This window comes from Leptonychotes weddellii, chromosome 13 (genome assembly GCF_054177405.1).
Source record: "Leptonychotes weddellii isolate Sample4059 chromosome 13, ASM5417740v2, whole genome shotgun sequence".
NCBI classification, from domain to species: domain Eukaryota; kingdom Metazoa; phylum Chordata; class Mammalia; order Carnivora; family Phocidae; genus Leptonychotes; species Leptonychotes weddellii.
This window is the reverse complement of record NC_138381.1, coordinates 54,314,651-54,339,303: the sequence shown is the minus strand read 5'-3', so window position 1 is coordinate 54,339,303 and position 24,653 is coordinate 54,314,651. Positions and strand designations below refer to the sequence as shown.

Here is a 24,653-nt window from a genome sequence, read left to right as displayed (position 1 = left end):
GGGCCCCCAAATGTGGGGCGACGGTAGGGTGGAAGTCAGTGGTGCAGGCTGCACAAGAATTCACCAGAGGCAGAACAAAGGAAATAGAAGTTTACTGAATACACCGCAAGAGAGGAGTGGTCAGGACAGCAGAGGAGAGGTTATCTGCAATGATGTAGTGGGTGGGGTAAAGGGGGAAGAAGAGGAGGTATGGCAATGTATGGAATTCTCCCTTTTTTGGTAACTGTGCCTAGTTGTAAGTGGCCCATTGGTCAGTTAGAGCCTATGGATATTTTGATGGGTCTTTTCTACATTCCATTGCTCAAGTCTTTTTGCCTGAAAGTGGTCTCCACATGAGTTACTTCCAAATAGATGTTCTCTTTTCATCTGTGGACATTCTGTAGATTTCTCAAGGAGCCTGGACCTGCTTTCCAAGTCAGTTTCCTCCATGTGGTTCTTGTACTCCCTTGCTTAGGTGCTGTTCTCCAGTCTTCCCAGATGGCCTTTTCCAACCACCATCGATGGGTCGCCATCAGCTGAAGCCCACGTTAATGTGCTTGTGGATATCACCTGTACACCTGCCTTCACGGCAGGTGCTGTCTGCTGAGGGCTTTGCTGTGTATCTGAACACAATTGTTAGGGGGTGCTAGGGAGGGCTACCTTGATCTGTAAACTACCCAGTGCTGTCTAGGGCTTTGTTACTGGACCACCGCATTGGCATCCCCTGGGAGCTTGTTAGAAATGAAGAATCTTGGGGCTCACTGCAGACCCCCTGAGTCTGAATCTGCCCTACTCTCAAATGCAAAGTAGTGCTTATACTTGTCCTATTTTAATGACCATTTACAAGTTTATCAAAGCACTGGAAGCCAAAGACAAAGATCCTTTAGCAGTAGAATGTGTTTTCATTAAGTTATTTCAGAATACTGGAGACCTTGACAAGTTCATGCACAGATAGTGCGGATGGGTTGAGTTCTGTTTGGCTCCAGCAGAGAAGAGTTAGTTCCTTTCTGCCTTCTGGTTAGTTCATGAGTCTTGCAGGGCTGTGCTCTGAAGGATCATCCTTCAGGACACTCTAAAATTTTATGAGTAGACTAGAATTTGCTCTTCTCTGCAGGTTGAGAGGGTAGGTGGACAAAGTAGGGGACAGGTGATGTTGTGATGAATTTGAGGTTATTTATTAAATAATAGTTAATTGGTTAAGAGCCTTGACTAGTGTTTTAGAACTGCAGGTCACGAAATCATTTTAGTAGGTCACAACCATCACTCAAGAAGTGATGTGTAATAGAAGATAGAATATAGTTCACAACTATAAGGCTAAGTATTGTTTTTAGAAACTTTATTTTTTTGTTGTTTTTAGAAACTTTAAAAAAGTTGTATGTGTGGTATGCATATGTATATAGAGATTTTTAATGTCACAACTCAGTATATGTATATATGTATATACATATATATACATTTTCACATATATATGTATGTATATATATACATGTATATATTGCATGTGTTAAGAGTGTTTGAAAGTCCAAAATGACTAGTATCATGGGTGAGTTACAGAGGAAGTATTAAGGAGATACAATATATGTAGTTTAATAGAGGAGAAAGACCAAGCATTGATGTTTATTACTGTCTGTTTACCAAAATGACAAATACATATCTAGATATCAATGAACAGTAAACATTCTGCCATATAGAAATGTTAGGAAATATAGGGTGTTAAGATTTTAAACCATTGTAGTTATTACAGAGCTATTATAATACCATCAAGAGATTTAAATATTTAGAATCTAATGAGATATAATCAGGACTAAAATGATTTTTGGATTTCATTTGATTTTCACTGCTGATTTACACAACTTTAGGATCTTCCATATTTTTGGTGTTCTCCTGGTAGTTGTTCAGGATCTATATGTAGTAAGGGATGGAGAGGCGTCCTTCGAGCCCACTGAGTGCTCATTTCCAGGTTCCCATGTGAGGCTTGGAATGTACTCTTGGTTACTTAGTCTACTAAAGAAGACCTTAGCTACCAGTGAAGGTTGAGGAGTTTAGTTTTTTTTGCCTCTTTTCAGCCCTCTTCCTGTTCTTATGTCTTTAGCTTCTGGCACAGGGCTTGACATGTTTAGCATCTGGTAAGTCCTTGTTGAATGAATGCATGACTCTTTCAATAGCTCCTCATTCTTCTTGAGTAAATGCCAAGTCCTTACAGTTGCCTACAAGCTCTTGGGACCCCCCCATTGCCTCTTTGACTTCATCTCCTGATACTTTTGCCCTCATTCACTCTGTCCAGCTAGGCTGCTTCTTTGTTCTTGGACCCCTCCCTGGAACACTCTTTCTCACACATCCCTGTGTCCAGCCCCCCTGCCTCCTTCTAGCCTTGGCTCTGGTACTGCCTTCTCAGGGAGCATTCTCTGATGCCACTTCCCTCTGCCCATCCTGGCTGTCCTCCGCTCTGCTCTGCGCTTGCCTTACCATTTCTGAGCAAACGACTTAATTTACCTGTTGAGTAGGTTTATTGTTCAACTCTACACCCTTGTTCTGCTCACTGATGTGCCCAACTGCCTGGAATCATGTCTGGCACTTGGTGGGGTGTTCATACAGCCTGCCAGCGGATTTCATGGTGGAATGAGTTTGAGATACTTGGGTTTCTTCTTTCTACCTCACATGACATGGTGACTTCTTTCGTCTGTTCCTGGCATTTAGCATCACCCCCTCACAGTGCTAGGGATTCAGTACATTGAAACAGCTTTCTACAGAGAGTTGGCTCCATATTTAATGTTAAATATTAATAGAGGTCAATAAAATATTGATATCAATTTTTGTCTTTGCCATCTGAAAACCAGTCTTGACATTTAATTATAAAAGCACACTTATTTATGTTTGTCCTATTTTCCATACTAAATTTTAGAATTTCAGAGAAATAACAACTTAGGTCCTTTTTATTTTCTGATAGTACGTGGTGGAAAATTTGGGACATAACGGGTCTCCAAAAACATTGCTGCCTCACCAGCCTGGGACTGAGTGTGCTGTGGCTCCTGAGAAGTCCCGCCTGTGGCCACCCGCTGCATCAGTCTTTGGGGGTCAGGACTCTCATGTGCCAGCTGGGTTCCACAGTATGCACATTTGTTTTTGCCTGTGGAGTGTTCACGGGAAGTGACCAAAAGGGTCTGAAAGAAGTGTGCTTATTGGTGAATGACTTGTTGCTATCTTCCAACAGACTCATAAAGTCTGGGTTTGAAGATAATATTACAACAAAAATACACCCTAGTTTTCAAAGGAATTCCCAAGATTAAAACATATTCATTTTTTGATACCTCAGCTTTGCTTTATTTCTTATTATAACCCTTTGTTTTGATTGCTCTGTGGATCTGCTTGTAGGATGGAATAGGGTTCAAATCTTAGCTTTGCCTCCTAAGAGTTGTATGACCCTAGACAAATCACCTAAATTCTCTAGACTCTGGTTATCTCATCTGTTAACTGAGGATTACTAATAACATCCATACAAGGTTGCTGTGAGCATTAAATGAGATACATAAAGTGCCTTGCAAGAGAGGCACTGAGCAAAGGTTAAATGAATGTTAGCTTTATTGTTATTGTTACTATTATTACCTAGAAATGAGTGATCAAGATGCCTGAGTATTTTTATCTGTTTGATTTCTTCTTGTTGTAATTAATTAAGTATCTAAACAGGAGGTCAAAAAGAGCAGAGAACAGAACAATTGGGCCAGAGCTCAGAATCCTGGGTATGCAGGGCTGTTTCTTGAAGTAGGCCTTATCTTGCTCTCAGGAATGTTGAAACCCCAAGGCCCAGTGCTGTGTGGTAAGATATGTGGCTCATTTGGACATGTATCTTTATAATGCCAGTGGCAATTGTTCTTTCTTATAAGGTAGGCTCTGTGATAAGCAGATGCCAATGGTATGGTGGGGGAGGCAAGAGGCCCAGGTCTTTGCCCCGGGGACTTGACCTCACCGGTGTGACTTGGTCAATACTATTCACCACCATGTTCCTTGATTTCTTCCTCACTTATAGCAAAGGGACAGGGCTTGAGCTCATTAAGTGTGAGAGCTTGTAAGATGTGAAAGGTGTGAGTTTGCCTCAAGTCTTCCTCTGAGGCTGTTATTCTGGGGAATGCCAGATATGGAGATACAGGTATGGTTGAGGGGTACAGGGAAGGAAGTAGATTGTTTAAAAAAACCAGAAATATGAGACCTATCCTTAGAAAATGTGAGACTTGTTCTTAAGAGTTGGTATTCTCGTGGGGAGTCCTGAGTAAACATGAAAGAGGGTATGTGCAGATAGCCCAGGAGCACTGGAAACTGAGTGAGGAGGACTGTAGGGGGTGAGGTAAACCAGGAAGACTCTTGGGAAGAGGCACTTCTGTTGTGAGTCATACCTATTAGCAGCTGGTTTTCTCTGATTAGAAGCCATGCTGCTCTTTATATCATTTGACTATATTAATATTTATGATCGGTTACTAAGGCCCCTACTGTCTTTCTAAGTCTCTGCAGTGACCTGAATGTAGGTAACCATATCGTCATTTGTTAGCTGTTGTGTCTCAGAGATGACATGATTTCCCTGGGGTCAGGCAAGCAGTAAGTGGTGGATCTGGATTTGAACCCAGGGCAGGCTGTGCGTTTGGCTCTTACCTTACTCCGCCAGTCCACGTGCTCATGGAGTTCCTGCCATAGTGACTGAGTGTTTGATTCCCTTTTTGGCTTGTAACAGAAACGGTAACATCTCCATTTGGGTGTGTGCTAATATGCTTTAAAGAGTATAGTTTGACCCTGAGAACTCCTTCCAGGATGCCTGAGAAATGAGACAATACTTTATTGCTTAAGAAGCAAAAAAGGATCTTGATGTACCAATCACTGTCAAGTTTTTTATTACTTTCAAGTATTTTGTGATCCTTTGTGGAGGGGTTGGTCTCTGTCTTCCTCCCCTTGAGTTTGGAAATAACTAGGAAACTTCGCTGTTGGACTTGAATGTCACTTAAAAGAAATCATTCTCTTTGTTGTTGTTTCCTTAAGGTGCTCACTCCAGCTTTGTTAAGAACTTTATTCGCTCTTTGTGTGCTTTGAAACATTTAATTCTGCCTTTATGGGTCCCGAAGCATCCCATTTTTAGATTTTACAAGCTCCCTCAGCGCTTGCGCGTGCGCGTGCGCGCCTGCCTACGTGCGTGCACGCTCATGTGCATCTGCGTGTGAGTGCGTGCGCGTGCACAGAGGCTGCGTTGCCCTACCCGGCAGGAGCCCGGGCTGCCATGTTGGCTGTGGGGTTTCCTCGCAGCGCAGGGCAGCCCCAGGGTGGCCTTGTCCTAGTTTCCTCATACATAGTTCTGGCCTTAATAAAGCTTAGCAAAGGGAGCTTCAGAACTTTGCAGTCGGAAGAGCTCAAGCCAAAACAGCAGGGAAGATAGAAAACCTGTCTGTTTAGCCATAGGCAGATGGACTGTTTTTGCTTTGACTGAAAGATTTTCTTGGTTGAAGGGCGAGGCAGAGCGGGAAGAGCCTGCGAAGGTCTGTTGGCCGTCCCGCTGTCCTGTGAGCGCAGCCCTCGAAGCTGTTGCTGTCCTGTGCTGGGCGGGAGGAGGCGTGTGTGGGAGCCTGCCAGCACTGCCTTACTCCAGTGGGTGCACCCGCGAGGGGCTTTGGGGACCAGGTCTTTGAGGAGGCTGGCTGTTTCAGCTGTGCCCCAGGAAAGGCCCTTCGTCCCGCCCTTTGTGCTCCAGAAGAGATGACTTTCGGGTGTCACCGCGCCTTATTTCTTCCTGGCAAGCAGAATGGGATTGTTCCTTTGTTGCATCTGCTTTGAAGAGGTCCTTCGTTTCTATTTTGGGAACAGAAATCCCTGTTAGAAGTAAGCCAGACAGTCGACAGAAGGCAGCTGGCTTCGGGATCCCTCTCCCGAGTCCTGGTCCCCGCTGGTTTTGTGTCTGCTGGGAGTTACCCAAAGCTGCCCTCTTCCTGTGCATTCCTCGATTTTGAAAGGCACCGATGAAATGGTTGGTGATGTTTTGTTAAGATACAACTTGTCAAACTCTTGGTCTTGGCTCTGCGGCTGGAACCTGCACTTGTCTTCTTTGCATCTCACCCTGGGCTTTGCAGGGAGGTTGCTGGTGATGCTCCCTGCCGGCCTGACCCTTTCCCAGGCCAGACTCAAGTTAGTGAGAGAGCGGATCCTTGTGCTGGGCCCTTGAGCTGCAAAGACACACCTCTGGTCCAGTACTTCTTGGCATAAGTTTACTGTGAAATAATTCAGCCCCATGAGAGAAAGACACCAAAACCAAATTGTATGGCATTTACGAGTTGAATAAATGGACACACACATTTTATGTCGTGGAAATGTACTTGACAAAAAAATTTACGCATCTGGGGTGGAAGTGTAAGTCCATCCTTAACGAATGCCTCAACATTTCTGAAAAATGATGTAAAGTAAATATAGATTTGGGAAAGAGACCTCTGTTTTCTATTTTCCTTGATCTCTGTGTAACACTGAAGTATATTACCTACTACTTGGTGTTTTTTTTCCAGCCCAACTTATAATTTACACAAAAGGGCTCTCTTGTCTCTGGGCATCATTGTGTTTTAAATGGCTCCAGTTCCCAGCTGGAAGCCAGTCCTGTTTCAGAGAAAGGAAGCATGCAGCCAGATTTCCCTCTTAACCTTTGTCTGGAATAAATGTCTTCCTTTACCTTAAAGAGAAAGTGAGAATATTGTGAAGGTTAAGAATAAATGTGTCTCAGGCGCCTGGGTGGCTCAGTCGTTAAGCATCTGCTTTCAGCTCAGGTCATAATCCCGGGGTCCTGGGATCGAGCCCCGCATCAGGCTCCCTGCTCAGCGGGAAGCCTGCTTCTCTCTCTTCCACTCCCCCTGCTTGTGTTCCTGCTATCGCTATCACTCTCTCTCTCTGTCAAATAAATAATAACAAAAAAAGAATAAATGTGTCTCACTTCCCTAATGGTTTTTCAGTCTAACTGCCACTCATGTATCCCCTTCTTGGGGCAAGAGAGGTGACCTCCTTGCTTCATGTTACTTTCCAGGAATACCTGCAACTCTGCCTCTGAGTCATGCTCTGCCTCTCACCAGCTCATGGTTCCCAAACTGTGGCCACAGTGCTGTGTAAACTGCTGGAAACGTGTTGGGAACATGGCATTTAGAAGATGGTTTGGGCTGGTGCAGCCACTCTGGAGAACAGTTTGGAGGTTCCTCAGAAAGTTAAAAATAGAGCTACCCTACGACCCAGCAATTGCACTACTAGGTATTTACTCAAAGGATACAAAAATATAGATTTGAAGGGGTATGTGCACCCTGATGTTTATAGCAGCATTATCAACAATAGCCAAACTATGGAGAGAGCCCAAATGCCCATCGACTGATGAATGGGTAAAGAACATGTGAGATACACACCCCCCCACACACAATGGAATATTACTCAGCCATCAAAAAGAATGAAATCTTGTCATTTGCAACAACATGGATGGAGGAGCTAGAGGGTATTATGCTAAGTGAAATAAGCCAGTCAGAGAAAGACAAATATATGATCTCACTCATGTGGAATTTAAGAAACAAAATAGGTGAACATATGGGGGGGGAGGGAGAGAGGGAAATAAACCATAAGGGACACTTAACCATAGAGAACAAACCGGAGGTTGATGGAGGGAGGTAGGTGGGGGGATGGGATAGATGGATGAAGTGTATTAAGGAGGGCACTTTTTGTGATGAGCACTGGGTGTTGTATGTAAGTGGTGAATCACTGAATTCTACTCCAGAAACCAGTGTTGTTAACTAAGTATGTTGTTAACCACTGTATGTTAACTAAGTAAAATTTAAATTAAAAAGAAGAAGAAGAAGTAAAAAAAGAAGTTGGTTTGGGGCTAGTGAGATCATCATCCCCACAGGACCATAGTTTATCATTTGAAAAACCATGTATGGATTCCTCAAATGCTTCATATTACAAGAAGCAGGGTATGGTCATCTATGTATAAAGAACTCTGCCACCATCTTCTCTAAAGTCCTAGGCTTAATAATTCTCTTTAGGGTCATCCTCTTGGGTGAACCATTGCACTTAATTTGACCCGAATTTTCCCTTATGGATGGATGAGGCAGGTAGGAAGGGCTGTTCTATTGTACCAATTATGTATGCATATAATATATATGTATTTATTTTATACAATCCCTATACTTAATTACTAAATTAAATTTATTTTCTGTTGCTGCTTAACGAATTGCCATAAACTTAGTAGCTTAAACCAACACCCATAAATTACTTCACAGTTTCTATGGGTCAGGAGTCTGGGCATGGTTTAACTGGCTCTTTGCTCAGGATATCAGAAGTTGGCAGTCAAGGTGTGGTCCCAGCTGTGTTCGCATCTGGAGGTAAGAGTGGGAAGAATCCACTTCTAAGATCATTCAAGTTGTTGGTAGAATGCATTTCCTTGTAGCTATAGGACTGATGTTCCTGTTTCCTTGCTGGGTGTCAGCTGGGGGCCTCTCAGCTCCTCGAGGCCCCTGCAGTTCTTTGCCATGTGGCCTCCTCACCGTCCTTGTCACCATATAGCAGTTCGCCTCTTCAGAGGTAAAAAGGGAGTCTGTCACTCTCTAGTCTGCCGAGATGGAGTCTTGTATAGCATTGCCTGATCAAGGGAATGACATCTCATTACTTCTGCCAAATTCTGTTGGTTAGAAGCAAGTCTCAGCTTCTGCCTGCACTCAAGAGTCATTTTGCCCACCACAGTACATTTCTGGTTATTCCACTGACTTTTTTTCTCAATAAGTCTGAACATTTGAATCCTAGGAAGACTGATGAGAGCAATCCCAGTTGAAGAATAAAAACTGTTTAGAAAACCAAAAGTGGCTTGTTTTCTTCTCTTAGTAGACAGTAAACAGGAGAAAGTAATGTCTGTGGCTTCATAGTATTGATACTAAGGAGTTACATAAAAACAGCAAGGTGTTTGGCTCATGTGTTCAGGGTGGACCTCCACAGGAATCTCATAGGATCCTCTGGCTAGACACAGTAATTTTTTATTTGGATGTCTTAGCATTGGCTGATCACTCAGGAGTGACATATGGTAGGAACACACTTTAAGGGACAAGTCTCCTGGAGAGTACACTACAGCACACAAGCTAGACAGATGGTGGCTTATTCAACCTTGGACAGGAGTGTAATCCTACACATTGGCAGGCTGGGTGCTGAGAGGTGCTTGTGGTAGCTGAGGCTGAGTTGACTGAGTTTACCTGAAACTGCTTTGTAAGGCACAAGGCAGTCACCCGATGTGACCTGGAATGGTGTGATGCACACACAGTATACTCATCAAGGTGGGATGAGGATGATCATGACAGATTGTGTGAACTGGAACTAGACCTGGACAAAGTCTGGAGCACCAAACTGGAGGATGTTCTACCAACAGAGTGAAGGCAGGTGTAAAGACGACCTTTCAGACAGAACCATGGGTGTTCCCCCAAGGGTCTTCACAAGCAAGGGTCCGTGTTGCTCCCACAAAATTAAACATATTTCATGGGAGGAAAAAGGTGCCCCTGGGCCTGCCTCTCTTTACAGTTAAGGATTGCGTGGATCCATGTGCTCACAAGTTAATTCAGACTGTTATGATTAAAAAAAACCCCAAATCCAATAAGGACATTGTTCATTATTTGTTCACGGGCCCTCATTGAAGAAAAGTTTTGTGTGTTTAGAGGAATAAATTGTGTCTCTTTTGTTTGGAAGATAAGAACAGGGTGCCCCTTGTGGCTGCTCGAGAACTGATAGGGGGATTTTGTTCCTAGCTCAGTCATGTCCCTTACCTCAGATTTTTTTTATAATTCTCCCTTCCTTTATTATTTGATGTTTACCTTTGTGTTCTTATTTTATTCATTTTGGTATTTGTAGTTTTTATTGTGATAGTCCGCAACTTTTTTTTTTTTTGGAACTTGGGGAAAGGGAGGGTGCATTAAGAGAAACCAAGAAATGGTTTGGTGAAATTCTTTATTTTTCCTTTTAGCAGTTCAAGCTCTATATTTGTAACATCACACACCGTTGTCTCCTGACTGGACCATTTTCAAGAACTCACATCAGTTTTCATACAGCTTAAAAGGTGAGTAGAAGTTAAGACTGTTTGATAATGTTTGTGAAGCAGAGTTTGTCACAGCACTAACTGTTATGAGGGGTACATCATATGTACCTCTCAAAAAAGTCATGCAATTTCTAGGCACAAAGACTATCTTACTAATTTAGCTTTTTCCGATAGGAGGAAAGTTGTATGATATCAGATTAAATGTGACTTTTCTTTTTTGTTTATAATTCACGTTGAACTGTGAATGTATATAAAATACATATTCCTAGATTTACTGAAAAAAATAATCTTACTATTCAACTTGTATTTGTTGCTGAGCCTGAGCATTTAATGCCCAGATACTTAAAAACACTTAAGATCCATGGGAAATGGGATTCCTTATTTGTCATTCTAAATTCTGTGTTTTGTTTGGTCTCCTACTTCATAAAATGGGGATAATAATGGGATTGCCATCAGAAATAAAGGAGTCATCATATTTAATGCAGCATCTGGCATATAGCATATAGTAAATAAATACTAGTTCCTTTCTCTTTCTTAGCTGTTGTAACATCAGGTGGGCAGGTTTTTCTTTCTCTGTATTGGTAGCGCGTATGGTTTGTTATGGTAAAGAGGGGGTTGGCTTCCTAATTTACTGCATTTGGCTTTACGTTTGTGTGCCTGTGTCTGTTTTGGAGAGTGGGTGGAAGTAGCTGGGCATTGGGTTATCTGGAAGTAGAAGCTGAGGTGACACCTGTGTATTTCGGTCATCTCTGGACATCCTCAGACCCAAAGACCGATTCAGAGCCAGCCCTTGGGGGGACTGTCATTGAGGTGCTGGGAGGGTACCAGGAGCATCCTACCCTGCCTCAGCTTGCCTGCCACCAGCTTTTCACTTTAGGCATACCTCTTCACCTCTCAGTGCCTCTATTTTGTCAACTCTCAATTGATTTTAGTGATTCTTGTTCTGCCTAATTGCCAGTCTATGGGGAACATTAAATGAAGTAATACATGAGAGTCTTCAGGAAAGTAAGAAATTCTGTAAGATATAAGGTGCAACTTTTTCCTAAATTTTAATGTGCCAGGTATGGCTCATTGTTTATTCCAAGTTTTTTAATAGACTGTAAGCTTTATAAGGGCGAGAATCTCCCTCCTTCCCCGCTATCTCCCCCCCCCTCCCCCCCCCAGGCCTCAAGCAGTGCCTGGTATAATGGAGGAGTTCAGTAAAACTTTTGTCACATGAAAGGAACTGATGAAGATTCCCACCCTGGATGCTCTCTCAGAGCATATCCAAACTTTTTATTTATGGTTGCGGTTGAAAGTAGATGAGGCAGTTGGAGTGATTTAATGTGCTTCCTCACTGAGGCACACAGACCCTTGAATTTAAATGGACTTTTCACAGTTTGGAACCTTCCTAAAATTGTAGGTGCTACGAAGCATGCAATATGTAACGAACCACACACACTCTGAGTCCATTTTGGGGGCAATTCCTCTCTGTTGTTGAGTGAATGCAGTTCAAATGTGTTTGTTTCCTGAGTTGGACACTTAACCGACTGAGCCACCCAGGCGCCCCTTACTTGGTGAGTGTTGATGAGTTGTACTATTTTTCTTCCATAATTTGGCATGCCCACCACCAGCTTAAGGTGGGAGGCAACAACTCATCCCTACCAGAGCTGAAGAGAGTGGGGGCACAGTTTAGTTACTCTTTCATCATCTCAGATCCAGTCCTCTTTAACCTTACCCACCAAAAACTAAAGCCATCTTCAAATAGAGTTTTACTGGATAATTGAAATACCACTGGACTATGCTCCTAAGGTCTGTACAGCTTGATTTACAAAATTTTGACAAAAGTAGAAATATACTTGCAAATTACATAAGAACCCGATTTCCCACCATATATGGGGTTACCTCATTCTGTCAGTTATTTTAAGCAGGTTTCAAAATTGGTAATGGAAATCTTTCTCTTGACTACATTACTGTATATGGATTTTAAATTAAATACAAGGCTGTGTTGCTCCTTATGAACATTAGAATGGTTAAAGAACAGATCCCTGTCTGCAGACCTGCGTGTTGCTTTGTGCATCTCGGGTCATTTTCAGGCACCATACTTGGATTCTGAGGTGTTGTAAGAACTTTCACACCTCTAAAATAGGTTCTTACAGCTGACTGTCCTGGAATTTATATTTGCTCTGTTACTTGTAAAATTCTGTCTCTCAAAGCTCACAGCTGGACTGTGAGACATTCCTAAGTGCTGATAAGATGGACAGGTGGCATTACAACTCTGCTCCAACTGCTTGGCTGGGAAGGCCCAGGGAGGTCTGGATTTTTGCACTAACTGCAGAATGTGCCTGTCTTACTGTATAGTGGGGTTTTTTGGACTTGGTTCTAAAATGGGGTTGGGTTACCATGTTTAGGTTGTTATTTATTTATTTTTTTTCATGGTTGCCTTTCAGTATTTAATGAGAAACTCCTGGTGGGGCTAGGTTGTTATTAAATGTATTTTAAAATTTAAAATTGTGACCCATTTGATAAATTTGAAGACAGATACCTCTTGGCTGTATCACATTTTTTAAGGTATAGCTGGAAACATGGCCTTTGGCTCAAATTCTGTCCTTGCCACTTTCCTTCACTGTTTTACTCTGGCAAGTCCTAAGCCTCTGTGAGTCGCAGCTTTTTTCATCTTTAAATGGGATAATATATATCTTGTGGAATTATTGTGAAGATGCCTAATTCAGCATTCACATACAGTAGGAGTTCAATAAAATGTCAGTTATTTGCAATCCAAATGCTAGTTCTGATCCAAGGACCATGTGCTGGCAGGATCAGAGAAGAGGGAGTAGAGGCATGGATCTCTCTGTCCCCTTTAGGGTGGAGGAGGTTTGCTGAGGAATTTCATGAGGCATCTTCTTGCTAGAGCCGGGCGTGGTGGAATGCTAGTGCTGGTGACTTGACTGAGCACAATGCCTCTAGGATGTAGGTGAAGAAATCATTAATTCAAGCTTTTCACACCCTTTTCGTGTCCTTGTCGTGAGAGAACGAAACCTCAGACTTAGATCTGGTTGGCTCTCAGCACACATAAGAAAGGTTCAGATGGGGAAAATCCCACCTCTCTTTTGGTTTCCTTTAAGGTCCTTAAAGGATCTGAAGTAGATGGTGAGGAACAGAGAGCAGTGTCAAAGTCTTCCTGTGTAAGACCTATGGTCCCAGTGGGGAGATGCTCCAGCATTAAAAATAAGCTGAGGGTCTCCTGGGTGGCTCAGTTGGTTAAGTGTCTGCCTTCGGCTCAGGTCATGATCCCAGGGTCTTGGGATCGAGCCCCGCATTGGGCTCCCTGCTCAATGGTGAGCCTGCTTCTCCTTCTCCCTCTGCTACTCCCCCTGCTTGTGCTCTCTCTCTCTGACGAATAAATGAATAAAATATATAAAAACGTAACCTTAGATGCTAGCCATACATCCCTGACCTGAACTTCCTTGGCTTTGTGTTGAATTTGTTTTTTTTTTAAAGATTTTATTTATTTATTTCTGAGAGAGAGCGAGCGCATAAGCAGGGGGGAGCGGCAGGCAGAGGGAGAAGCAGGCTCCCCACTGAGCAAGGAGCCCCATGTGGGACTTGATCGCAGGACCCCGGGATCATGACCCAAGCTAAAGGCAGATGCTTAACCGACTGAGCCACTCAGGCATCCCATAAATTTAAACTATTAAGGAAACTCAAAGAGGATCAGTAGTGCTGGGAGAAAGGACACTTTTGAGTGTAGGTCCCTGCTTTCTACACTGGTAAATAAAGCAAGGCTTATTTTCTCCAGATGTTTCCTTGGCATGTATAATAAAATAGATTAAACTGTGAAAATGTGATCAAACAACATTTGGAGCTTTGGTGTAAATGACCATATTGTGCTGGAGGTTCCCTAATGTGAAGGAGGATTAAACTCTGCTTTACAGTTAGGTTAGGATCATTCAGAGGCTGCACTAAAACTTCCTGTCTGTGTGAAGCCAGACAGTGGTGGGTTGGTGCCTCTCTGGCCTTCCAGTTTGTCATTAGAGAAGTGACACCAAAGTTCCCATTGGGAGGAGTTCCAGGACAGAGCCCAGGTTGACTAGTTCTGGGTTGCCCCTTGGCTTCTCAAAGAGTTTTTGGGTTCTCCAGGCCTCATTCAGGCCCTCCTTCTTCCTGTTTCCTCTCTCTCCTCTTCTTCCTCCCTCCCTCCTGCCAACCCCATGTATACACAGTGTCAGGGGACTCAGATCTGAAGTCCATCTCACTGCTTTCCCCTCAGTCTTTAAGGTTAAGAACAGCAAAAGAAAGATCGAAACTCTGCAAGGGCATCAGGGATGCTTTGTGCCATGTTCGGATTAGGAAAAATCAGCAATGTGAAGAGAAAGTCCGGCAAGCAGAAGCACCACTTTTAGAGACAGGGAAGAGAAACTTGTTAGCTCTGTTATTTCTGTCTGTGGCCTGTGAACTTGGGAATATTCTTTGCCTATTTGTTGGATTGTGTCCTTCTATTATTAGACTGTATTATTTTCTTAAAGTAGACTCATTCAGAGCTGTATCAGAAAGATACCTTTTCATTTTGCTTTAAAATCAAACATGCTAGCAGCTTCGTCAGCCCATGCCTAGCACAGTAGTGTCAAACTGCTAAAAAGCTAGCAAATTTTCCACCTAAAAATTTTGTGGGGGAGGTAAGGGTAGGGGGCGTGGGGAAGAGTATAAAAATAAACCTTTCAGAGATTCTGGGTTGCTTGGTGGCATGTGTAGTTTTCCATGGTGAGGGAGGTTAGAAATAGCATTGCTTTTTATGGGAGTCTCAGCAGCAGCTCAGAAATTTGGCTTTGCAGGCTCAGTCTCTCTGTGTGGGTGAGGCAGCTTCTGCAGCCTGTGGGGTGGGGGGCAGTGCCTGGCAGCACGCTCTGGCACTGTCACTGTCTGTCTTCCTGCCTCCCCAACCCCCGCTTGGTGTCACCCGGATGAATAGCACTCAAGTGTAAAATGCGCTTACCAAGGTCAGGTTCTTGTGATGACTTGCCGGTGGCAACTGATGCCAATTGTAACAGACTGAGTCTCAGCGGTCCCCACAAAGTCACATTGGGACATGTGTGAGGGCAGTCACTGGGAGCTGGTACCATCATCTCGGGGGGAGTTGTCCTTCAGGGCTGCTTCATGTCAGACTGGCTGAATGTTTTGAGCTTATATGGATGACCTCCCCTTAGAGTTTTGATTATCAGTGGGGTGGATGGGTCACCCCATCAACAGGAGTCCTTATGGATTCTTGAAATTTGTCAGTTACATAATTTCCACAAATGGAGGTAGGTTGCCAAGTGTTTCTCAAATTCAATGTAGAAAGATGGAAGGAAACAGCCACTGGGACAGAGGTTTTTAACCTCCAAGGGACCCAGGGCATATGTGAATTTCTTGAAATCGTGCCTGTTCCTGCAGAGAAAGCCAGAGGGCTTTGATGGGATTCTCAGTAAGATTTTGACCTCCAAAAAGGTTAAGAGCATTTGCAGTAGAGCATGAGATGTGAAGTTCACGTAACTTGGAAAAATCATTTTGGAAATGTAATGAGTACGGGCAGAGGAAGAGGTCGACAGAAATAAAGAGGACAGGCAGAGGAAGGAGAGGGATCCAGTTATAAAGTGTTTAACCCAACAACACAAAAGGGGACTGAGGGAGGTTTCCATTGGGGTTTTGCTTTGTAGGCTTTTTTCTTGAACCTCATGTAATATTTGTTTTTGTGTCAGAGATGATTTCTGCTGAAGGCTGTTTGGCAATCGATGCTTGGTTAACTTTGCAAGCTCAGTGCTTGAGAAGGTACCTGCTGCTCACAAGATGTCTGGGGTCTGTATGGATTCAGCCTAGCATTTAATGGTTCCTCTCTCTTTTCCTGGGATCCACTTTGCCATGGTTCTCCACATTTTCCACACCTGGACGTTATGATAGGGCAGTCAGGGGACTCGCTTGTTCAGAGATGATAGAGGAAATATTAGGCAATGAGAGTGCTTCATCTCAGCTCCACAACACGCTGTGGGCTTTGGGGCTTGCTCAACGGTGCTTTGCTTCAGTACCTTCAGCCCAACTGGGCCCGTCATATTTGGGAGACAAGATTGCCGAATAAGTGCACAGCTAATTTACAAATGCAGAGCATTACAGCTGCCAGTGATCATGTAGGAGAGAGTGCCAGGGCAGGTCAGCAGGGCTACCCTGCCTGGGCTACATGCTCCGCTTAGGAACAGAAGTTGTTCTGTTGAGTTCACAGATACAGCTACAGGAGCAGGGAAACCATGGTATTGGTGGGTTTATCAGTTACAATGGCCACTTCTCTGTCTTCACAGCAGCGCTTTGGAGATGGGGCATTTGGGGCAGGGAAATACTCATCCTAAACACTCTCTGACCTGAGTCTGCATTAACTTTTTAAAAAGTTCCTAAGTTGCTCTCTGTTATGTAGGTTCTGTTCTGTTCTAATATTTTTCCTGTGCTGTTATAGCCCAAGAATATAATGCCTTGGCATTCTTTACTTCTAGACTTGGGTTGAGCTGCATTTACCCAGTACAGTGACTAGGCAGGGAGTTCTACTTCCTATGCTGTTTAGTCTGGCAACTGCCACATGTGAGGCATAAAAATAACAATAGGCCCTGAGATTCTTGGATCATTTGAGAAAGAGTTGTTTCATGGGGCCGGGTGGGTTTGCGAAATGTTTTTGTAGTACTTTGTAAGGTATAATGGTGCTTTTGAGTCATTAAAAGAAATTGTTACAATTTAGGATTGTCATATTTAGGTTAGTTACCGATTTTTTGATCTTTAATTGGTTCTCAAACTTCTTCTCCTTTCTTTTTTTTTTTTTTTAAAGTAGGCTCCACACCCAGTGTGGAGCCCAAAATGGGGCTTGAACTTTTGACCCTGAGATCAAGACCTGAGCTGAGATCAAGAGTTGGACGCTGAACCACTGAGCCACCCAGGTGCTCCTTTTTTTTTTTTAATTGTGGTAAAATATATGTAAGATGGAGAATTTGGAACCCTGTGCATAGCTGGTAGGAATGAAAAATGGTACAGCTGCTATGGAAAACAGTATGTTTTAACCATTTTAAGTGTAAAGTTCAGTGGCATTAAATACATTTTCATTGTTCTGCAGCCATCATCACCATCCATCCCTAGAACTATTTTCATTTTGAAAGACTTAGAACTCTGTACCCATTAAACACTAGCTCCCCATTCCTCCTGCTTCCTGCCCCTAGCCCCTGGCAACCACCATTCTCCTGTCTCTATGAACTTGACTAGTCTAGATACTTCATATGAGTGGTATCATACAGTATTTGTGTTTTTGTGACTGGCTTATTGCACTTAGCATGATGGGTGCTAAGGGTTCATCAGTGTTATAGCCTGTGTCAGAACTTTCTTCCTCTTTTAAGGCTGGTAATATCACATTGTATGGGTATACCACATTTTGCTTATCCATTTATTCATTGTTGGACCCTTGGCTTGCTTCTACCTTTTGGCTATTGTGAATAATGCTGCTATAAACATGGGTGTCCATGTATCTCTTTGAATCCCTGCTTTCAGTTCTTTTGGGTATCCTCATTTTTAAAAAAAGTAAAACTCCCAGAACTTATTTTTTTTTCCCCAAAACTTATTTTTTAAAGCACACTCTCAAGTAGACACTATTAAGAATCCAAAAGAGGGGTGCCCGGGTGGCTCAGTCGGTTGAGTGTCTGCCTTCAGCTCAGGTCATGATTTCAGGGTCCAGGGATCGAGCCCCATGTTGGGCTCCCTGCTCAGTGGGGAGTCTGCTTCTCCTTCTCTCCCTCTGCCCATTCCCCTGTTCATGCTCTCTGTTTCTTTCTCTCTCAAATAAATAAATAAAATCTTTAAAAAAAGGAATCCAAAAGAAAGGTATGTTGAAGTATGGAGGTGATCTAGTTGAACTACAAGATTTACAAATATAAACTAATTAAAGGGAAATAAAAGAATAAAATTGAGAACTCTACCTTATTGTAGATAATAAATGTTATTAGAGGCCAGTGAGCCTCTAGTACATGTTTCTGAGTGAGGCATTATTCTTAGACAAGACTCTGGGTAGGGCCAGATAACCAACTTCCAGGAACAACACAGTTAGCCTACAAATTGTTCTTGTGTTGTCAGGACTGCAAGGGGACATTGTCAGGAGATGTGAAGAAATGGGGAAATGGGAAAATTTCTAGTCAGATTCTTGTTTTTCTTGAATGTTGGAAAAATACTAAATTGTGACCTTTTAAGGATAATAGTACATTATTTTATGATAAGAATTCTTCAAAGTTTTTACTAGAATGACTTGTAACAATGACATGAAATAGGAAGGTTTTCATGTTAGGTTTGCAGTGTCAGTTCATTGCAGTGCCTTCTGTGTGGTATGGCAGCTTGTAAGGGTAGACTCACAGTTAGGAACCTACCACTTACTATGCCCCCATTCTCTTTAGTGTATGAAATGCCCCATCAAATCAAGAAATAAAACTAATATGTGAGAGTACAGAGAAGCTCATCTTAATCTGGGCAAACTTTGGCTTTCAAAAGTATGAAGATGTCTATAAGTCACTAAGATGAAGAAGTTGTTAGAAGAGGAGCAGTGGGAAAATAATCAGCTGTTTGTGATAAAATTTATCTTTAACACACATTTACAGAGCTGGGCACTCTGAGGACTTGGGCACAAAGATAATGGGAAGCAGTTCTTGCCTTACAGAGGGACACATCTCCTCCTGATGGAGGAGATCCACAATATGTCCTTAGTCATAGTCCATAGTGACGTGTCCCTAGCACATTGTGCCGAGGGGACCCAGGGCAGAGATACCTTGTATACCCGTCTAGGAAAGTTTGTTGGTACACTCACAGGGGTGGTGACATTTAAAGTGGGTCTTAAACCATGAACTGTAGTTTTCCAGGTGGACAAATGTAAGGTGAGAGCATTCTGAGCACTGGGTAAGTCTCACACAAATATGTGGGAAAATTAACAGTGTGTTAGGAGAGTAGAAATGTGGCTGGGATGTAGGGTGCTTGAGAAGGAAGGCAAGAGATAGAGATAGGTTAGAAAAGGAAGTTGGGACCAGACCATAAAGTATTTGAATGTGGTGCATAGATTATCCTGTAGTGTGGGGAACCCCATTTTGGGCTTTTCAGGGAAGATGATGACATTAGATATGTGTTTAGGGAAGTCAAGTCTGGTGGCCATGGGTAGGAGTGAATGGAGGGGAGAGACAGAAGCTAAGATCAGCCAGCCAGAAAGAATAGCATGGAGGTTTTTCGGGGGAAGAGGTGAAAAGGCCTGCACTGGGCAGCGGTGACAGAGAAGAGGGCCTAGAGCAGAGAGGCCTTGGGTGTGCCCATTGAGCAAATGTGGATTCCAAAATAACTTTTGGGCTTCAGCCTTGGGTAAATGAGAAGATGGTATGGGCAGAGACAGGCAACCAAGGGGGTGGAGCTCACCTAGGGTGAGATTTCTTGACTGGCATGCCTGTAGGACATCTGGGGGGTGGCTGGAGGTCAGTTAGATAGCAGTCTGAGGAGAGGAGAGGTCATGACAACAAGATGGAGATTTGGGAGTCATCAGCATGTGGCAAGATCATCGCAAAGGTGTAGAACAAGTAAGAGCAGGACTTCTGAAAGGGCATGAAGGCCACAAATATATAACTTTCTTTGACTTATAATAATGATGATCATCTATTCTGTTATCAAGTTTTTGTCTGTTTCTTGAGTTGTCCGAAAACAGTTGTTACGCTTTAATATTTAGTACTGTGTATCCTTTTACCTCGTCAGTGCAGCCTTAGAGATTTTCCCCTTGGTATATCCATATCCAAAGCATTTCCTGTCTATACCTGGACGCCTTAAGGCCTGTTGCAATCACACTCACTCTTGTATGTATCATCTAAAAAAAAAAAATTACTCCAAATAGTGCATATTATAGTCAGCCTTCATCTACGGCCATACCACCCTGAACGCGCCTGATCTCATCTGATCTCAGAAGCTAAGCAGGGTCAGGCCTGGTTAGTACTTGGATGGGAGTCAGCCTTCAATGTGGGGTGATTTTGCCCATGAACTCCTGGTTTCAAAATCCCCTAACATAATATCTTGTCTTCTTCCTTTAACTATCTAGAAGTACTTTTAAGAATTTTACCCCAGGGATGCCTGGGTGGCTTAGTCGGTTAAGCGTCTGCCTTCGGCTCAGGTCATGATCCCAGGGTTCTGGGATCGAGTCCTGCATCGGGCTCCTTGCTCAGCGGGGAGCCTGCTTCTCCCTTTGCCTGCTACTGCCCCTGCTTGTGCTCTCTCTCTCTGACAAATAAATAAGTAAAATCTTTAAAAAAAAAAAAGAATTTTACTGCATTTATCAATCATAACTCACAAAGCTGGAAAAAAAATTTTCACTCCATCTCTAAAATGCAATTGGAAAAATTACCTTGTTGATATTCTGCCATTAGAAATTGGGACCACTCAAAAGCTTTGTAATCAATCTTCTTTTAAAAATGCATTTTGGGCGCCTGGGTGGCTCAGTTGGTTAAGTGACTGCCTTCGGCTCAGGTCATGATCCTGGAGTCCCGGGATCGAGTCCCACATCGGGCTCCCTGCTCAGCGGGGAGTCTGCTTCTCCCTCTGAGCCTCTTCCCTCTCATGCTCTCTGTCTCTCATTCTCTCTCTCTCAAATAAATAAATAAAATCCTTTAAAAAATGCATTTTAATGAATATTACTTTATTAATACAGAACCAAAGGTAAGGATAAAATGGGTTTTGTGTTCTATATCTCCTGGGTTGAATGAGCTCTTGTCTTGTTTTACTTTGGAAGGTGGGTAAGAGGGTGGCAACATTTTTTGGGTAAATAATCTACTCTTGGCCTGTGTATACTCATTTACATTCTTGTCTCACGCCCTGGCTGTGATGATTTGACTCTGCTGAGGGGGCCTTTACATTTTCTCCACCATCTGCTCTCACATTATGGACGGGGGGGTATGCTCAAATTATTACTATTACTAGTCTGATTTCATGTAGAACTTAGTTTGGGTGAGTGGAGACAAAAACACTTATTATGAGGAGTAGCCTTAGTCTAAGTTAAAATCAGATAATTGAATATTTATTTCAGAGAAAATTCTAGTAATTAATATAAGCTTCCTGCAATTAAGAATAATTAATAGGAGGGGCACCTGTGTGGCTCAGCCATTAGGCATCTGCCTTCGGCTCATGTCATGGTCCCAGCATCCTGGGATCAAGCCCCGTATCGGGCTCCCTGCTCAGAGGGAAGCCTGCTTCTCCCTCCCTCGCTCCCCTGCTTGTGCTCCCTCTCTTGCTGTGGCTCTCTCTGTCAAATAAATAAATAAAATCTTAAAAAAAGAATAATTAATAGATCAATTAAACACTGATGACATTGGTTCAGTGCAGAGAAAAATGTTAAAAACTTTATATACAAGGAGGCAAAGAGTTTAAAAGCAAAATGTACCTGTAAAGCTAGTTTTAGTATAGTCATCTGAGTTTCTAGAGTTTTTAGAAAATCTAATATAGACCTAAAAGCTATCAGATAAATGACCAGGTACTATAATCATTATCTTAAAAAATGATTACTGTATTCCATGAAGAAGGTGGAATGGGAATAATTTATCAATTTTTAGTCCTCTCACGTTTTGAACAAAAGATTTGCTTATGTAGCAATTCTAATGTAGTCTGTGGGTTTTTTTTTTATTATTGATAAAACATAGCAGTTGTATAATTCCTCAACTAAATGTATGTGGAATATAAACCAGAATAAAATGGGCATATGCTCCAACCTCAATTTCAGATCATTAAAGTGAAATAATCTCTTTTTAACCACCTTCCATCATGTTAGCCCAAATTACATCAATAAAGGTCTATACCGTATCTGTTTAAAGGGCAAAAGTTTATTGAAATTGAAAGATGTGCTTTGGACATCCATAATAGAACTGTTTACATTAAAACGATGTCAATTTTACAGCAAAGTAAAATTTTAGAAAGGACCAGATACACAGCTTCGGCTATTTCATACTAAAATATTGTTGACAATACAATTTCAGTATAACAAAAAGGATCCATAAAGGAATCCATAAAGTAATTTGGATAATATTGTGACTACAAATGAAAAATGTTTTAGAAACCACTGCTGTAAGTGAATCAAAGGCCATAATAACAGATCTACCAACTTTGGCAATAGACTGTACTTTCTGTACTTTGGTGACCCTAATAAAGCAGTTAAGACCTACTAATAAAACTGTCCTATGCAGAAACATTTAAAACACCACCTAGAAAAAAACAAACAAATATGGAGCTTCGGCAAAAGAACAAAAACACTATGGAAACAGCATTATCCAAGCCTTTGGGCATTTTGGCAGTTGGGGGCCTTTAGAAGCACCAGTTGGACCTCATAAGGAACTTAGGCTCTCTTCTCCTTTGCAGAATTGAGAATGCTCCACTGCTTGGTATTTTCCACATTATTGTAAGGATCCCCAACACAGACCTATTTAGTAGTTGTTTTGAATATGCTCTGGGCTTGTATAATGTTCTGTTGAGTTCTAATGGTTTACTTCTTAGGGACTTACATCATGTTTGTTTTCTCATTTGTATCTATTGCATAGATGAATAAACTGAGGGAATGAGAGATTACATGAGGCATATAATAGGATTTCTGATGACTTTTACACTGTTGGACGGGGTTAGTAGAATATTGTAGATTGCAGCACATTGAATGGTTCAAAGATTCATAAATGTGTAAATATAAGTGAGATTTAATACTATTAGTTGGCTGATTAATTGTCTAATTACTTAACTTTAAACCTTCTTCAGAAGTGTCATCTGTCTTTAATTTACAATTGAATAAAAAATATTGACTCCATCTTTTGGGAACTTTAATTTTTAGTAGAGAAAGCATGAATAGGGACTGTGATTAAGAATTGCTAGTTGTCCATTGTAGTACTTTGCAGAGTAAAAGATAGATTGGTAAAATCATCTGGGGTCCATCTGTCTCTGTTTTAGAGGGTTTTGCTTACCTGCAGACCCAGCTGTGTCCAATCCTGAGCTGTGGGGATTGCCATGGAGAGAACAGCTGTATTGCAGATCACCAAATGTGAACTCTCCTTTGCTGAAGTTTGGTGCTTGAACTTTTAGTTTCAGGGGTGAAGAATCATGCTCAAAAATAGGCTTCCTCCTACCTAAAGAAGAACCATATTCTAGTTTAGTCTTTCATATGAACATTGGGGGATCACATGAGAGGTGCAACAGCCTCTAGGGGAACCACTGGAACATTCTGTATTTTCAGTTTGGGACAACAAGACTGATTCTTGGCTCTGTGTGTATACCTTTCCCATATCCAGTGTGTAGTTCTTATGTATTGGTAGATGTGGTGGGTTCAGGAACCCAGTGGGATGATAACCCTGCAGAAGACTTCAGTCCTCCTGAGTGTGGCTGGACAGTTGATGCCTCCTCTTTGTTGATGGGAGCATCCATTCCTTCCTCTTTATCATCAGACTGGATGACTTTGTTTCTCTATGATTCTCAGTCCCGTGATCCTTGAAGAGAAAGAGGAGCTGGGCATTCCTTTCTGTTCATGGTTCTTAGAAAAGTGTTAATACTTTGGGTGCCTTAAATGTTTAGTTTGTAGTCAATGTGATGGTTAATTCTATGTGTTAACTTGACTGGGTCAAGAGGTGCCCAGATTAAACATTTCTGGGCATGTCTGTGAGGATGTTTACAGCTGAGGTTAGCATTTGAGTTGGTGAACTCAGTAGGTGACCCTCCTCATTGTAGGTGGACACCATCCAATCTGCTGAGGGGCTGCATAAAACAGAAGGTGAGGGACGAATGAATTTGCATCTTTTGCCTCCTGTTTGCCTGCTTCAGCTGTGGCATTGGTCTTCTCCTGTCCCTGGGGTTTACACCATCGGCTTTCTGGTTCTCCGGCTTTTAGGCTCAGACTGGAATTATACTACTGACATTCCTGGATCTGCAGCTTGCAGATGGCAGATCCTGGGACTTGTCAGCCTCTGTAATTGTGTGAACCAATTCCTCATAACCAATTTTCTTCCTCCCTCCCTCTTTCCCTTCCTTCCTTCTTCTCCCTCCTTCCACCCCGTCTCTCTCTTTCTCACCTGTGTGTGTGTGTGTGTGTGTGTGTGTGTGTGTGTTTGTGTATCCTATTGCTTTTGTTTCTCTGGAGAACCCTGACTAATACAGTCAGCTTAAGAGTTTGTAGCAGCTGCCTCTATATTAATCTGATTTTGTTTATATTCTAAGCATTCTTCCAGCTCAACATCCACCTTTTTACATATCTAACTTACTCTAGATAAAACAATCCTCAAGTCATTAGAACACTATAGAATTTTCGCTTGGCCAGAAGGATTGATAGCTATTAAAAGTTCCATTTCTTCAGTTTTCTCTTTTTCTGTATTCATTCTCCAGACAGATATTCTTAACAAAAGACTGGGTTTGTTTTAGGCATATTTTTGTGCCTTATTCCTGTACTTGTATGTGCATATTTTCCTTTTTGATAAGAAGCAAGTCAGGGTTTCCTGATAGAGTTTTGTTGTCCACCATCAGTTGTGTGACCTACTCCTTATTGGTAGGTAGCAGTGAAACACTTAGTGAAATATGAAACTAGAGGTCAAGCTCTGCATATATT

At 42.3% G+C, this 24,653-nt stretch overlaps 1 protein-coding gene across 4 annotated transcripts in view; it reads left to right on the top strand.

Moving 5' to 3' along the window:
• LDLRAD4 (low density lipoprotein receptor class A domain containing 4) overlaps positions 1 to 24,653 on the top strand; it is a 397,933-nt gene that overhangs the window by 43,780 nt on the left and 329,500 nt on the right. For all 4 annotated transcript variants that reach the window (XM_081802605.1, XM_081802607.1, XM_081802606.1 and 1 more), the window contains exons 2-3: positions 9,971 to 10,063; positions 16,863 to 16,971. The gene's annotated coding sequence lies outside the window, so the exon portion shown is untranslated. The remainder of the gene's footprint in view (positions 1 to 9,970; positions 10,064 to 16,862; positions 16,972 to 24,653) is intronic.